The sequence below is a fragment of the Stomoxys calcitrans genome, chromosome 2 (assembly GCF_963082655.1).
Source record: "Stomoxys calcitrans chromosome 2, idStoCalc2.1, whole genome shotgun sequence".
In the NCBI taxonomy this organism is placed as follows: Eukaryota; Metazoa; Arthropoda; class Insecta; order Diptera; family Muscidae; genus Stomoxys; species Stomoxys calcitrans.
The window spans coordinates 48,555,463-48,571,785 of NC_081553.1; the positions used below are offsets into that span (position 1 = coordinate 48,555,463).

General features: G+C 36.5%; 1 protein-coding gene across 3 annotated transcripts in view; it reads left to right on the forward strand.

The window, feature by feature from the left end:
* The first annotated feature begins 6,402 nt into the window (after positions 1-6,402).
* LOC106087032 (protein toll) overlaps positions 6,403-16,323 on the forward strand; it is a 472,358-nt gene continuing 462,437 nt past the window's right edge. Inside the window, exons 1-2 of one of the 3 annotated variants that reach the window (XM_059363766.1) lie at positions 6,403-6,917; positions 7,065-7,351. The gene's annotated coding sequence lies outside the window, so the exon portion shown is untranslated. Of the gene's footprint in view, positions 7,352-16,323 lie in introns of all 3 variants that reach the window. The other 2 variants (XM_059363764.1, XM_059363765.1) reach the window with 2 other exon arrangements.

A 16,323-nucleotide genomic window follows, 5' to 3' on the forward strand; every position in this document is an offset into this window, starting at 1 on the left:
CTTCAGAGGATGCCGCCGAGACATACTCGTATATTAGATAATGATATAATGGACCGTTGAACGGATTTCCAGCTGGAGAAGGTTATAAAGGGTGATTTTTTTGAGGTTAGGATTTTCATGCATTAGTATTTGACAGATCACGTGGGATTTCAGACATGGTGTCCAAGAGAAAGATGCTCAGTATGCTTTGACATTTCATCATGAATAGACTTACTAACGAGCAACGCTTGCAAATCATTGAATTTTATTACCAAAATCAGTGTTCGGTTCGAAATGTGTTCATTCACCGTAACGTTGCGTCCAACAGCATCTTTGAAAAAATACGGTCCAATGATTCCACCAGCGTACAAACCACACCAAACAGTGCATTTTTCGGGATGCATGGGCAGTTCTTGAACGGCTTCTGGTTGCTCTTCACTCCAAATGCGGCAATTTTGCTTATTTACGTAGCCATTCAACCAGAAATGAGCCTCATCGCTGAACAAAATTTGTCAAAATTTGAACACATTTCGAACCGAACACTGATTTTGGTAATAAAATTCAATGATTTGCAAGCGTTGCTCGTTAGTAAGTCTATTCATGATGAAATGTCAAAGCATACTGAGCATCTTTCTCTTTGACACCATGTCTGAAATCCCACGTGATCTGTCAAATACTAATGCATGAAAATCCTAACCCCAAAAAAATCACCCTTTAGTTGACAGAAGATTGATGATTAAGGTGCATACTAAAGAAGAGTGGCAGAGAGCAAAGGTTAGATTCGCAGACAATAATTTATTTACAGATCGATAGAAGATGGCGAATGGCACCGAATGTGGTTTGCACTGCCTCGAGCTCTGCATGCGCAATGAGTGCAGAGTTTTCCAAGCGGAGGACTATGCAATGACAAGGGCAGCCGAGATTGATTTGGCGATGGATACCAACCGAAGGTATCTTATATATTGGGTTGCCCAAAAAGTAATTGCGGATTTTTCATATAGTCGGCGTTGACCAATTTTTTTACAGCTTGTGACTCTGTAATTGCATTCTTTCTTCTGTCTGTTATCAGCTGTTACTTTTAGCTTGCTTTAGAAAAAAAGTATATTTGATTAAAGTTCATTCTAAGTTTTATTAAAAATGCATTTACTTTCGTTTAAAAAATTAGCAATTACTTTTTGGGCAACCCAATACAAAAACAAATAAAAGAGTGCTAAGTTCGGCCGGGCCGAGTCTTATGTACCCTCCACCATGGATCACCTTTGTCGAGTTCTTTTCCGGGCATATCTTCTTAGGCAAAAAAAAAGGATATAAGAAAAGATTTGTTCTGCTATTAGAGCGATATCAAGATATGGTCCGGTTTGGACCACAATTAAATTATATGTTGGAGACCTGTGTAAAATGTCAGCCAATTCGAATAAGAATTGCGCTCTTTGTGAGCTCAAAAAGTAAAATAGAGAGATCGATTTATATGGGAGCTGTATCGGGCTATAGACCGATTCAGACCATAATAAACACGTATGTTGATGGTCATGAAAGAACCCGTCGTACAAAATTTCAGGCAAATCGGATAATAATTGCGACCTCTAGAGGCTCAAGAAGTCAAGATCCCAGATCGGTTTATATGGCAGCTATATCAGGTTATGAACCGACTTGTATTTTATTTGACATAGTTGTTGAAAGTAACAATAAAAAACGTCTTGCGAAATTTCAGCCAAATCGGATAGGAATTGCGCCCTCTAGAAGCTCAAGAAGTCAAGTCCCCAGATCTGTTTATATGACAGCTATATAAGGTTATTGACCGACTTGAACCATACGTGGTACAGTTGTTGGATATCATAACAAAACACGTCGAGCAAAATTTCATTCCAATCGGATAAGAATTGCGCACTCTAGAGGCTCAAGAAGTCAAGACCCTAGATCGGTTTATATGGCAGCTATATCAGGTTATGGACCGATTTGAACCATACTTAGAACAGTTGTTGGATATAATAACGAAACAAGTCTTGCAAAATTTTATTCCAATCGGATAAGAATTGCGTCTTCTAGAGGCTCAAGAAGTCAAGACCCAAGATCGGTTTATATGACAGCTATATAAGGTTATCAACCGATTTGAACCATACTTGGCACAGTTGTTGGATATCGTAACAAAACACGTCGTGCAAAATTTCATTCCAATCGGATAAGAATTGCGCACTCTAGAGGCTCAAGAAGTCAAGACCCAAGATCGGTTTATATGGCAGCTATATCAGGTTATGAACCGATTGGAACCATACTTGGCACAGTTGTTGGATATCATAACAAAACACGTCGTGCAAAATTTCATTCCAATCGGATAAGAATTGCGTCTTCTAGAGGCTCAAGAAGTCAAGACCCAAGATCGGTTTATATGGCAGCTATATCAGGTTATGAACCGATTGGAACCATACTTGGCACAGTTGTTGGATATCATAACAAAACACGTCGCGCAAAATTTCATTCCAATCGGATAAGAATTGCGCACTCTAGAGGCTCAAGCAGTCAAGACCCAAGATCGGTTTATATGGCAGCTATATCAAAACATGGACCGATATGGCCCATTTACAATACCAACCGACCTACACTAATAAGAAGTATTTGTGCAAATTTTCAAGCGGCTAGCTTTACTCCTTCGGAAGTTAGCGTGCTTTCGACAGACAGACGGACGGACGGACGGACCGACGGACGGACATGGCTAGATCGACATAAAATTTCACGACGATCAAGAATATATATACTTTATGGGGTCTCAGACGAATATTTCGAGTAGTTACAATCAGAATGACGAAATTAGTATACCCCCCATCTTATGGTGGAGGGTATAAAAATTAATTTGTGTTTGTTTGTTTGTCGGTTTGTTCCGTATAGACTCAAGAACGGATTACCTTGAAATTTTCACAGATTGTGTAGGTTGGTCTGAAAGGAAATCGATAGGGGGCGGACACTCCCCCTTACCCCAAAAGCACTACCCAAAAATAAAAGTGAACCGATTGCGACAATATGGGATTCAAATGAAAGGTATTCACGAGTAGAGTACGAATTTCATAATCAAAGTTGGGTCCAAGTACCTGGGGGGGCAGCCCCAGCCCCAAAACCCCTTATAATAGTTTTATTTCACGATCATGAAAATATGAGACTCAAATGATAGATATTCGGGAGTAGATTACGAATATGGTCAGGAAATAGGAATGGGCTTTAAAATTTATTGATAACGGAAGGGGGCGGACCCGTTCCACCGTTACTCCAAAAACTCCACCCAAAATCAAGAGTGGACCGATAAGGACAATATGGGTAACAAATGAAAAGTATGCGAGAGTAGATAACGAATCTTTCATAAAAATGCATGTGAAAGTATAGAGGGTCACCCCAGCCCCACAAAAACGCCCAAAATGAGCACATTAGCTAATCACGGATATATGGGACTCGGTTTGTTTGTTCCGTATAGACTGAAAAATGGCAGAACCGATTTTCTCGAAATTTTCGCATATTGTGTTGTGTTGGTCTGGAAGGGAACATAGGCTATATAATTTTCCGATATCGAAAGGGGGACGGACCCTCCTCCTTATGGCAAAAACACAACCCAAAATCAAAAGTGGACCTATGAGGACAATATAGATATCAAATGAAAGCTATTGGAGAGCAGAATACGAATATGGTATTACAATTTGAGTCTAAATACCTATCGGGCCACCCCAATTCCAAAAATTCCCCCAAACAGATATAATGGACGTTCATTTCAATATGGGGCTCAAATGAAAGGTATTCGGCAGTAGATTTCAATTCTGGCATACAAAAACAGATCGAAGTATTGGGGGTCACCCCACCCCTCAAAAAGTACACAGCGGGCAAAAATAAAATACGCCGATAGAGGGTCTGAAGCCCATAAAATCTTTATTTATTATACGATTTCGCTGAAATTTGCAACAGTGGGTTATTTTAAGCCTCCCGACATCTCACCTAAATATCAATCAAATCGGACTATTCTCAAGTATAGCTGCCATATAGACGGATCTCCAAATAAAGGGTCTAAAGCCCATAAAAGCTTTATTTTTTAACCGATTTCGCTGAAATTTAAAACATTGAGTACTCTTACCCCTCCTAATATAGGACCCAAATATGGTTCGAATCGGACTATATTTAGATATAACCGATCTCCCGATCAAGGGTCTGAAGCCCATAAAATCTTTATTTATTATTCGATTTCGCTGAAATTTGAAGCAGTGGATTAATTTAAGCCTCTCGACATCTGACCCAATTATGGTTCAGATCGGACTATATTGAGATAAAGCTGCCATATAGACCGATATGGCTTTAAAGGGTCTGAATCTCATAAAAACGTTTGTTTTTTAATCGATTTCGCTGAAATTTGAAACGGTGAGTAGTTTTAGACCACCCAATATAGACCCAAATATGGGTCCCTGCACTGACTCTGGTCCTTCTCCGTTAAAAGTCCGAACATTCCAGGCATGTATGTAATTGTTTGGCTTTCTGAGTGCAAGTTAGTGGCCCAATGCCCCAACCGTTTGCTTCAAGATTCGAGACCCGCATTTATTCGCCCCTAACCTGGCAACAGGCACTGATGTTGACCATTGGTTATTTAAAGACGCCAATAACTCGCATCAATCATTTCAAGCCGATGCCAACTGAAACTCTCCTCTCGAACCCGCTGATTTCCAGCGGCTGCATTTGCAGCTAATCCACATAAATACGAACCCTTCCACTACTGGCAAACTGTGGACGCGCCTGGTGGCCTTAAAATAAGCTTCCAGTGATAACGACCCTAGGGGAAATGTGTAGTCAATTGCCCCAAATATACAGTCCTAAACTGGAGAATTTGTTACCTGTCACAGGACCTATCCTAAGGTTTTATAATGGTGGCAATTCGTCACCTCGAGCGACAAACCCTTATAAAAGTGATAGGTTTTTCCATGTAAGAGGACGAGTACTGGGATCGTTCTCTATCACCAGAGGACCTATCCTGTAACAGGTTTGAGACTTGTCCCATTTCCCGTAGGGGTTGAACTCCACACAGGTCGGAACTCAAAGTTCCAGCCTATGTGGTGCTCACCATTATCCCATACCGGCCGGGCTTTTTTTACTATCACAGAACTATTTTTTTTTTTTTGACGAACTCAAAATGAATTTCCATGCTTTTCAGGCCTCTGCGTTCATTCTTCAATTTTTCACCCCTAGTATCAATAATTCAAACTTTGTCATTCCTTCAACCGGAGTTTTGGTTCTCGACTTCTGTATTTAAGATTCATGTTGACCTATTCAACGTAAGCATTATATTTCGCTACGCTTAACTGAATCAAAGTCGCCATACAGCTTATGGCTTATATCACGACGACATGCTCTATCCAAACAGAGTGTTTCAAAAATCTAACATTGAATTTTCTCTCAAACCCGCTAAGTACAGTCTCGTCTGCTTTCGCAAGTACCCTTTTCTGCGGAACCGAACACGAATAGGATCAGTGTCTTGTATGGGGTAATTTTTGACTGCCGAAAAGTGATTTTGTTCCTATCTCCTCATTTGTCATCTTGAGACCCAAATAAAAATTCCAGCATTATAATAAGAGGATTTCAGATGTTTTTTTTTCATATTAGAAATATTACAACTTCTTTCAACAAGAAAAAAAAACTTCAATTGACGCTTAAACTTAAAAGGAAATAAAATTCTATTCCAGACACTGACCTTTGAATTTGCAATCAATATAAACAACGATACCATAACAATAAACTCATGCTAGCACGTGTCTTCCGTTGTACAACAACAACCACAAAAAACAATGAACAAAAAAAAAACTCAAAAGGTTTCGGAAAACTGCTTACAGTTGAATGAAGGAAGTCAACAATAAAAAGAAAACAACATCAAATACACCAATTATTATTTCCCTGCTTGTAGACAAGTAAGCAAAAACATCATAATGATGTTTACGTCGCAGAGGGGATAAAATTCTAGCTTGATACAAATTTATTGAAGAAACAAAATTCAAATAAAAGCCGGTATTATGGTACTATTCAAGGAAACAGCTGATGTTTTATCTAAAACTCTCACTAACTCTGCCCAATTTGGCCAGAGAGTTAAAAGTGAGAGAGAGACTAAGGTTTTTTTCTGCCTCTCTCTCTTTTAAACTCTCTTGCTATATATTTTCCCATTTACTCAGAGTAACAAGTGTATGTGATTTTTTTTTTCAACATTTCCGTTTTGTGATGGCATTTCTTAATTCTCTCTTTTGCTGTGGCAAGCCATGTGTTTTGTTGGTTTTGTTTGTTATTACTTAACTTGCCAGTCTCGTGTGTTTTGACTTGACTGTTTTGAGCGAGAGTGCGGCAGGCGACGACGACGGCGGGCAACAGTCATCAGCAGCTCACTTTGGCTTTATCACAATGCACAATACAGGCAAACCAAACAGTCTGGTCGTCGGTCTTTTGCACAACCAAGTTTCAGTTATCTATGAGACGTCGACGCGGTCGTGCATAGGAACGCAAGGAATCTTTTGAATCTCTCGCTCTTTGTATTGTATTTGTCGTGCGTGTATATGTGAATGTGTTTTTTGAAAGCCCCCTTAAAAATAAACCCAAAGAAATGTTGAAAGCAAAAATATTATTAAGCTTGTCTTAAAATAAACAACCAAAGGAAATTTGTTGATATTACTTACTCTCGCTTGGCAAAAAGAAACAAAACAAGTGGCAGAGAAAGAGAGCCCGCGTAAAATTTATTTCTTATTGCAATTTTAAAGCAAACCCAACACAATAAAAAGCTAGAAAACAAAACGCAAAAAACCCCAATAACCACGAGCTTGAAAAACGGGCTTAAAATTTTAATCATCTCGCCTTGCTTTGGGTCGTATGTGCGTGCGTGTGTGAATTTTTTTTTTCGTCTACGTCTACGTTAACGGTGTACGCGCGTGTGTGTATATGTATGGCTGAGTAGCTCCAATTGTTTCAAAAGTGTTATTTGATGTTTTTTGTTTCTTTTGTCTAACAACAACAATACCAAGAGTCTTCTTGTATTGAATCTGGCTTTTTTTTTGTGTGTGCATTGCCCACACCACATCTCTCTTTAGAAAACCCCACAACAAAAGCCAAAATGCGTGATAAAGTTTAGTGTTTAACCGCAAAAAAAGATAAAAAAAAAGAAACGAAAAAAAACCCAATTTAACACAAAACAGAAATTAAGAAATCAGAAATCAATTAGCCATTGAAAAATAAAAACAAACTACAATTAAATTCTATAAAGCAAGTTAAAAAAAATCTAAAAAATTTGGATTCTGTGAAATAATCTCGACATTACCCCCGCTTACTGTTTGACACTGCTCTTCTCGGTAATCATCTTCTTATCATATAAAATACGGTAAATGTTTCTTTTTTTTTCTTGTATTTACCAACAACTGTGTGAATGTGAAATGAAAAGAAACAAACAAAAAGGCGACTGAAAACTTGAAAGCAAAAACAAATCTTTGCAAAAAATTTTATAACTTTTGCATTGAATTTTGTTGTTCAACAGCATCATTATTGTTGTACAGGTTGTTTTGCGTTTTTGGTGCTAACAGTCCAAATTGATTGGTTCTCCAATTGGTTTGGTTATATTCTCTTTTGAAATTTAATGTTTGTTGTTGTTGTTTTTTTTTTGGTGAATTGTTGTTTATGCTTAGTGTGTCTGTGTGTCAACTTAAACAAAAATAACATGAGCTTAATATCTCTTTAATAAGATTTGTGCAAGATTTCAGTGTAGAAAACACAACAACAACAAAAACTTAAATTTGTTCTCTTCTCAGTTTAATCCCAAGTGGCTCTTGGCTGAGGCAATGAACTTTTCACTTATTGTAAAGGAAATAACAGTTGCTTTTTTGCCTTGTAGAAAACGGAATTGGGGCAATAATCTGGAAATTTAAAAAGTTGGCAACAAAATTATGAAATAAACAAAATTTACAAGTTGTGGGGGAAAGGTACTGCTTATAAATAACCCAAGGAAAGGATATGAGGTTAACTGCAAAAATACCTTTATAAAAATATTTTCAAAATTGACTCGTGAAGGACCCATGGATCAATATTTTTTTACGAACATCCCATTAGGGATCAGAATGGAAACATATTCCATACTAACAAGCGCTTTCGATTGAAATTATAATTCCATAATAAGGAGCTTATGTTAAAATCCCGGTCTGTATCCAGTGTAGCAGAGGGAAATCACTTTGTAAGAAATTTTGGAATCCAGAAATAAATGACGCCAGCATAAGTGGGGGCATAATTGGCGGGGAAAAATGTTATTGAAGTTCTCACTTAAAGATTTCGGCAAATGAAACGTACTTGGGAGGACGACTGGGGGGAGACCCTATCTGCAAAACCCCCTTTATGTGACATCAAGGCCTATCGGCACAACAGGTTTTCAAATGAAAAGTCTTTGGGAAAATATAAAAATTGGAAACTTAAAATTGGTGGAGGGTTTCCGAAAGGAGTCTTAGTCCCCTAAATGCTTTAAAGACATGAAAGTCGACTGGCACAAAATGCGATTCATATAAAAGGTCTTTCGGAGTAGATTAAAAATCTAATTTCCAAATTTGGCGACAATATTCAGGGGGACATTTCGGTCAAATGGAACTTCCATGAAAGGACCTTAGACAAAAGACAAAATTTTTGTGAAATTTTATCTAAAGACTAAATTTCAGCGAAATTTTATCTAAAGACTAAATATCAGCGAAATTTTATCTAAAGTCAAAATTTCAGTGAAATTTTATCTAAAGACTAATTATCAGCGAAATTTTATGTAAAGACAAAATTTGAGTGAAATTTTATCTAAAGTCAAAATTTCAGTGAAATTTTATTTAAAGACAAAATTTCAGTGAAATTTTATCTAAAGACAAAATTTCTGTGAAATTTTATCTAAAGACAAAATTTCTGTGAAATTTTATCTAAAGACAAAATTTCTGTGAAATTTTATCTAAAGACAAAATTTCAGTGAAATTTTATCTAAAGAAAAAATTTCTGTGACATTTTTCTAAAGACCGAAATTTCAGTGAAATTTTATCTAAAGACAAAATTTCAGTGAAATTTTATCTAAAGACAAAATTTCAGTGAAATTTTATCTAAAGACAAAATTTCAGTGAAATTTTATATAAAGACAAAATTTTAGTGGCATTTTATCTAAATACAAAAATTCAGTAAAATCTTATTTAAAGACAAAATTTCAGTGAAATTTTATCTAAGGACAAAAATTCGGTGAAATTTTATCTAAAGACAAAATTTTAGTTAAATTTTATCTAAAGACAAAATTTTAGTGAAATTTTATCTAAAGACCAAATTTTAGTGAAATTTTATCTAAAGACAAAATTTAAGTGAAATTTTATTTAAAGACAAAATTTGCAAAAATCTTTGCTGGCAACCTTCAGTCTGTCAACATGTTTTCCGATTAGGCAGTGACCGGTAATGACGGACACTATGACTGAGACATCTGTTCTAGCCAATTACAGGGAAACCTTTTCAAGTCTAGGTTAGGCCACATTGCTCACAGCCCCCTCTTTGTGACCATCTATCTTTTGTTCTTCGGGCCTGATCCTGAAAACTTAGCTTACATGTCGCTAGAGGCTTACCCACAAATTCCAGTTCCCCTGGAATATGTAAAGTAGTTCCTAGTCTTGCAAACTCGTCCGCTTAAAATTCCCTGGGATATCTCTGTGGCCTGGCACCCAGAACAGGTGAATTTCGAACTATTCAGCCATCTCGTTAAGAGATCTGCGACAGTCCATGGCGGTTTTTGTGTTCAGAAATACGTTCTCAAGGAATTTAATGGCTGCCTGGCTGCCTGAGAAGATATTTATGCCTATCGTCATTATGACATTATATCTTAGCCATTCCACCACTTCCTTAATTGCAAAGATCTCCTCTTGATACACACTGCAGTTGATTCTATCAGGAATAGTGGTATAGTACTTTCTATCAAAAAGCTGTTCAGGTAGGGTGTAATCCACACTGCCTGGAACATCGGGTATTTTATCAAGGATAACATAATGTCCGTAGCCGCCACATGACAAAAGAAAAAGCTCCCTTAGCCTCATGGCAGTGGTAATAATTTGTCTGGCCACAATGTCCAGAGGCCTAAGTTGTAGCATTAAATTCAGTACATCAGATAGTGTCGTCCTCAGTGCAGCTTTAATGCATATACAAGCCATCCTTTGGATCCGATTGAGTATTGAGCAGTAGGCGCCGTCCACCAGACCATAACACCATATAGCAGTATAGGTTTAACAACTGCAGTGTATACCCAATGCAGGACGCGCGATCTAAAGCTAAGTTTAAATGAAATTTTTACTGAAAGCTAAATTTTAGAAATATTTTATTTATAAACAAAATTTAAGTTCGATTTTCTCCAAGGACCTAATTTCTAAACAATTACTTCTTGAAAACATAATTTTAATGAATTTTTACTTAAGACAAAATGATTTGCAAAAATCCATAGCCCATTGATACAGGCCCAAGTAAACCGATTTTCCGATTTTACTTCTTAAACTATAGTGGGCCGCAAATCTTAACCGATTATGCTTAAATATTCTACTCGTAGCTCTCAAATAACCCACAACAACAAGAATGGCCTAAAATGGTTCATACGCTAATTTTTAGCTCCCATAGGATCTGATGTTCCGATTTGACTTCTTTTGCATTAGGCTCCAACCTTATCCAATTGAACTGAAGTTTTGCATGTCGAGATCTGCCTTCAACATGAGCAAGGGTGAACAGAATCATTAAATAAAAGTAAAAAAAAGCGATTATCCGATTTGACTTCCTGAGAAACTTTTTCTCTAAGCTACTTTATTAAATATTCATGGTATGAAATTTGTGTCATGTTTGATCCAAATCGATGTTCTTCTCATCGGGTATAGTTATCATTTAATCCGATTATTCGATTTGAGTTTTTGAGCACACACCTTTCCATTAGCATTGGATGTAATTACCCATGGACATTCTATTAAAGAGAGTTGTTCCATTCATGTTTCAATTCAATACTAAGATACCTCCTCCTTTATAGGCGTGTTCAAACACGTCACAGAACGTACTCATTATATATGAAATTCTATGGAGGAATTGTATTATGCTTTACCAATATTGCAATAATTAGAGATACCACCAATAATGGCCATCCTCTGATATTTTTGCTGGGATTCCAGCCCTGGTCTCTAGACACCGATTCTGAATCTCCGGCATATATTTACAATTTTCAAATGTGGTAAGAATTACATTTATAGCTTTAGGGCACCCACATACTGCACAACATGACCTCTTCAAGCCGATCAAGCTATGCTTTTGTACAAAAAAATACTAAATTGTGAGAAATTGTACAAGATGGATTTTTGAAGTGTCAACCTGCAAAACCCAACACCCCATCAAATACTTTGTTTGCAAATGTCATAAATTGCAGCATTACTATTCAAAGATACATATATCATTACCCTCAACAATACTTGCGGTCTCAAAATAATGACTTATTAATACTTATACCTCAGGTATGCCCACCAACACAAGAGAACGAAAACAGAGAAAAAAAGAGAATAAATTACAATCACGAAATTTTTGAATGTTTTGTCCACGCTTACATATGAGCCACTGGTAAAAGTACGAATAAGGACTTACTAGAACATCGGTCTGTAAGAGTAATTAAAAAATTGAAAAAAAATTGTTGCTACACTTGGCTTTAGCTTACCCACCAGGTTATTTAGTAATGCAATTTTTTGTTGGGACTGTAGAGCATTGTAGGACTGATGACTTTTTATACACCCAATAAATAAAGCCGAACATTCATAACACACACCTTTCGTTCCCCTAATTTTGAGCAAATATTACAAAGATCCTGTTCTAGGAAGGTATTACATAGAATTTTTCCCGATGTTGTAAATTCAATTACCAATTCTTGTTATAGACTGAATATTACAGAGTGTGTATTTCATAAAAATTTATTGTAAATCTTCATCGAAAAATTTGTTTATATAAAGGAAAATATCTGCTTAACTATGTACCCTAGTCTAAGAGACTTTATAATCGAAGCGCCATTAAATTTTCTATAAAATAGTTTCTTTAATTGATTAGATTACTCACTTATATTTATGTCAACATACTACGCGGAACAGAGCTCGTCTATGACATTTGTTCCCCCTTTGTAGTTATAGCATTGTGGGTTACACCATTTCGCATCATCAGTCATGATGCTTTATTCTTTCCCAAACATCCCCCTTCCACTGCATATACTTACAACATTCCCCAAGCATGCATTATCGCCAATAGAATGCATAGCATCTTGGAGAACAACTCACTATGCATCGTATGTACATACATATATATGTGCTTGTCATTGTCACTCAATTGTTTTGTTGAGCTGAGCAGAGCATTGGGTGAGCATTACTGCACAAAGCTCCCGTTAAATTACCCAACAAAACAGATGTAAATGCAAATGTAATTTTAATGTTTTCCCCCCCACACTCTTTCTAACACACTCTCTATAGCAGTGGCAGCGCTGCTGCGAAGCATTGTTGTTCTGTAAAGAGCGCCGTTTAAGTTGATAAACTTGTTTTTAGCTTTGTTGGTTTTGGTTTGTTCTTTATGTGGCTTTTAGCACTATTTTCTTAGTTTATTTTTTATGTGTTTAGTTTCGCTTGATTTTGTTTTGAAATGTGACGTTTAAATGTGATGATTTTGTTGTTATTGTTGTGCTTTAATCAGTTGTTTATTTTAAACCGCGCTTTTTTGTCTCTCTTAAACCAGAGATGGGGAAATTACATATAAATAATTGCGATTAATATTGAATGAAGAAAGATGAGTTATAAGAACAATTTTAAAAGGGTATTAAGTAAAAAACAAAGTTTAAAAACTTTTGTTTACTTTTTTTAGCTTTAGAAAACTGACAATTTTAAGCAATGTTTAGCAAGGAACAAGGTGTATTTATAAGGTGGCTGCATTGGCGAATTGCTGCAGCAAAGAATGCAAGGCATGTTTATAAGGTGGCTGCATCGGCCAATTGCTGCAACAAAGCATCTTTTTGCAAAAATTCAATTCGCCGTGACAATTAAAATTTTTGGCAAATTTGCTTCGACCAATCATAGCAAGAGGAAATAAGTTAATTAATTTTTGAGTGTCATGCATTTAAAATTTTTCAAAATTCCTATTAGCACCAGAGGCTTTACCCACAAAACCACCAAGATGACAGGCCTTTACCCTTTCTCGATAGACCAGCGTAGTTCAGGCTCAATTCCAATTGGGATGGGATTGATTCCAACTTCAAAGACGTGTGTCTCGATTATAACCAGGGACCACACATCACATGCATGTCAAAAGCATGCATCTCGGGTGGACATGAAGACTCCTCCTGAATTGAGTTCATACGATGTTGATGGGCAAGATAATTAGCGTTCCACTAGCAATGGGCTACAATAGGAATATTGTGACAAGAACTCAATCAGCACAAAGACGGGTTTTGTGCCTTTTTTTGAGGCTTTTGGATATTTGTGGTATTTTCAGTTCATTGGAAAAGGAAGGCGATAACGTTTGTTGGCTACGAGAATGACGTTTTCATCTTGGTGTGTGGCCGTTCAGAGTGGATAAAGTATACTGCCAAGATTGGCCAATGGTCTTGACGTAAACGGACTTTCACTCCCTCGATACAGGTGATTGTCCGCGACTGTCAGTTTTCGCTTTCTAAGTCTGTTTCCTTTTACTTTTAAACGAGCGCTTCGAACATATTTGAAGACAATCCTTTTATTTTGATCTTTTGAAAAATATTGTTGTTGGTATAGCTATAGTAATATGATATCATAGAAAATATAGTTCTCTTTGTCTATGTGCGTTTAAAACCATGTGTTTTTGGTCGGCAATTGCCGCAGGAATAACTACCAAACCAAAAGTTGCCCAACTTATTTATTAATTGGTAATAGTGATTGAATTTTTATACCCATAACCATAGGATGGGGTATACTAATCTAGTCATTCCGTTTGTAACATCTCAAAATATTGATCCGTGACCCCATAAAGTGGATATATTCTTGATCGTCTCCGCGTTCTGAGTCGATCTAGCCTTGTCCGTCTGTCGAAATAAGGATAGCGATTGAACACGTAAAGCTAGCCTATTGAAATTTTGCACAGATTCCCAATATTGATGTAGGTCATTTGAGATAGCAATAGGGACATATCGGTTCAGATTTAGACATGGCTCCCATATAAACCGATCTCCCAACTTCACCTCCTGAGCCCCATGAAGCCTGAAATTTTGCATGTGGTGTTCCGTTACGACTCCCATCAATCGTGCTAAGTGCGGTTTAAATCGGTCATGAACATAATATAGCTCCCATATAAACCGATCTACCGATTTGACATCTTGAGCTCCTGGAAGCCGCAGTTTTTGTCCTTTATTTATTAAACGATTTCGCTGAAATTTGAAACAGTTGCTTTAACCCTCGCGACATTCGGTTTAAATATGGTTCAGATCAGACTATAATTGCATATAGTTGCCATATAGACCGATCTGCCGATAAAGCGTCTGAAAGAAAACCTTTATTTATTACCCGATTTCACTGAAATTTGAAACAGTGAATTATTTTAAGTTTTGCGACATCCGTTTTAAATAAGGTTCAGATCGGTCTATATTTAGATATAGCCGCCATACAGTCCAATTTCCGGATTTGATTTCTTGATCTCCTGGAAGCTGCAATTTTTGTCTGATTTGGCTGAAATTTGGCACATAGTGTTCTGCTATGACTCCCAACAACTGTGCCAAGTACGGATCAAATCGGTCAAGAATATGATATAGCTCCCATATTAACCGATCTACTGATTTGACTTTTGTAACCCTTGGATCCCGCAATTGTTGTCCGATTTGGCTACAATTGTGCTTGTAGTAGTGTGGTGCTACGACTTCCAACAACTGTGCCAGGTACAGTCTAAATCGAACATTTTTTAAAAAGTTTTAAATGTTTTTTTTTTTATTTTTCTTATATTTAAACCTTGTTTTAATTTTCTTAAAAAGTTTAAGTAAATCAATTTCCTAATTTTATTTTAATTTAAAAAAATAATAACATGAGGTGTGCCCTTTTGTTTGCAATAAAATACCCTTTGTTAAATACCCCCTTTAGTGAATAGGTTAACTTGCCCACCACAGTTCGCAATTAATATCCTGCAAGAATACATGCCAGTATTGCTATAACTATTGCACTTCCCATCTCTGTCTGGGTTTGGTTAGTTTTGTTTAACTCTTACTCTTCTCAAAATAATTTCTATCGCTTGCTGCCGTTGGTCTTGTTAGCTGTCAATTACTATTGATGTTGTTGTTGTGTTTTGTTTCCTTATTTTACAAAACTCACCACATTACATGCATACCTAGATTCCGTTTTACTCTACTACTTATTCTTCTATTTGCTGTTTTAATGTTTTTTTTTTTGTTGTTCTGTGTTTCTTGTTTTGTTTTTTGCATGGTATGCCATATAACGTTTTGTTGTTAACAGATGTTTAAAGTGTTCAACTGTTGTTAATAAATTTATTTTTTTCCCTACCATTATAATTTTAGTGTTTTTTTTTGGTTTGTTGTTATATTAAAGCGTTTTAAAATGTTTTCTATGAAAACTTTTTAATTGTTTTTGTGTTTTTTTTTTTTATTTGAACAATTGTTTGGGTGGAAAGTTTGTACACGCGAATACAAAATATTTGATGGGAAGAGGGGCCAGAGAGAGTGAGAGAGAGGGAATGAGAATAATAATAGAGCTGTATACATATTACCGTTGTTGCTGAGTGAAAGGTGTAATAGTTGTGGCTTTCAAAGGTAGTAAAAAATGAAGCTATCAATTTTTTGCAGTTAAAGTCAATACATACACTGGACCACTGTAAGCCATTTGCCTTGGGCTTTTAATAGGATATCGATCCCTTTTTCTTAAGTTAAATAGTTTTTTGGGATGGCATTCTTTCTTAATATAATTGTTCATGGAAAAATTTGAATTTGCTAATTTTATCACCATTTAAAATTTTGGCCGCCTTTGTGGTAGTAATCTTCTGCCAAAAACTACAAAGATAGCGGTCGAACGTGTAAAGCTAGCCGCTTGAAATTTTGCACAGATACTTAATATTGATGTAGGTCGTTGGGGATTGCAAATGGGGTATATCGGTTCAGATTTGGATATGGCTCCCATATAAACCTATCTCCCGATTTGACTTCTTGAGCCCCTGGAAGCCGCAATTTTTATCCGATTTGGCTAAAATTGAGCTTGAACAGTTTTGTTACTACTTCCAACAACTTTGGTAAGTACGGTTAAAATCGGTCGAAAACCTGATATAGCTCCCATATAAACCGATCTCCCG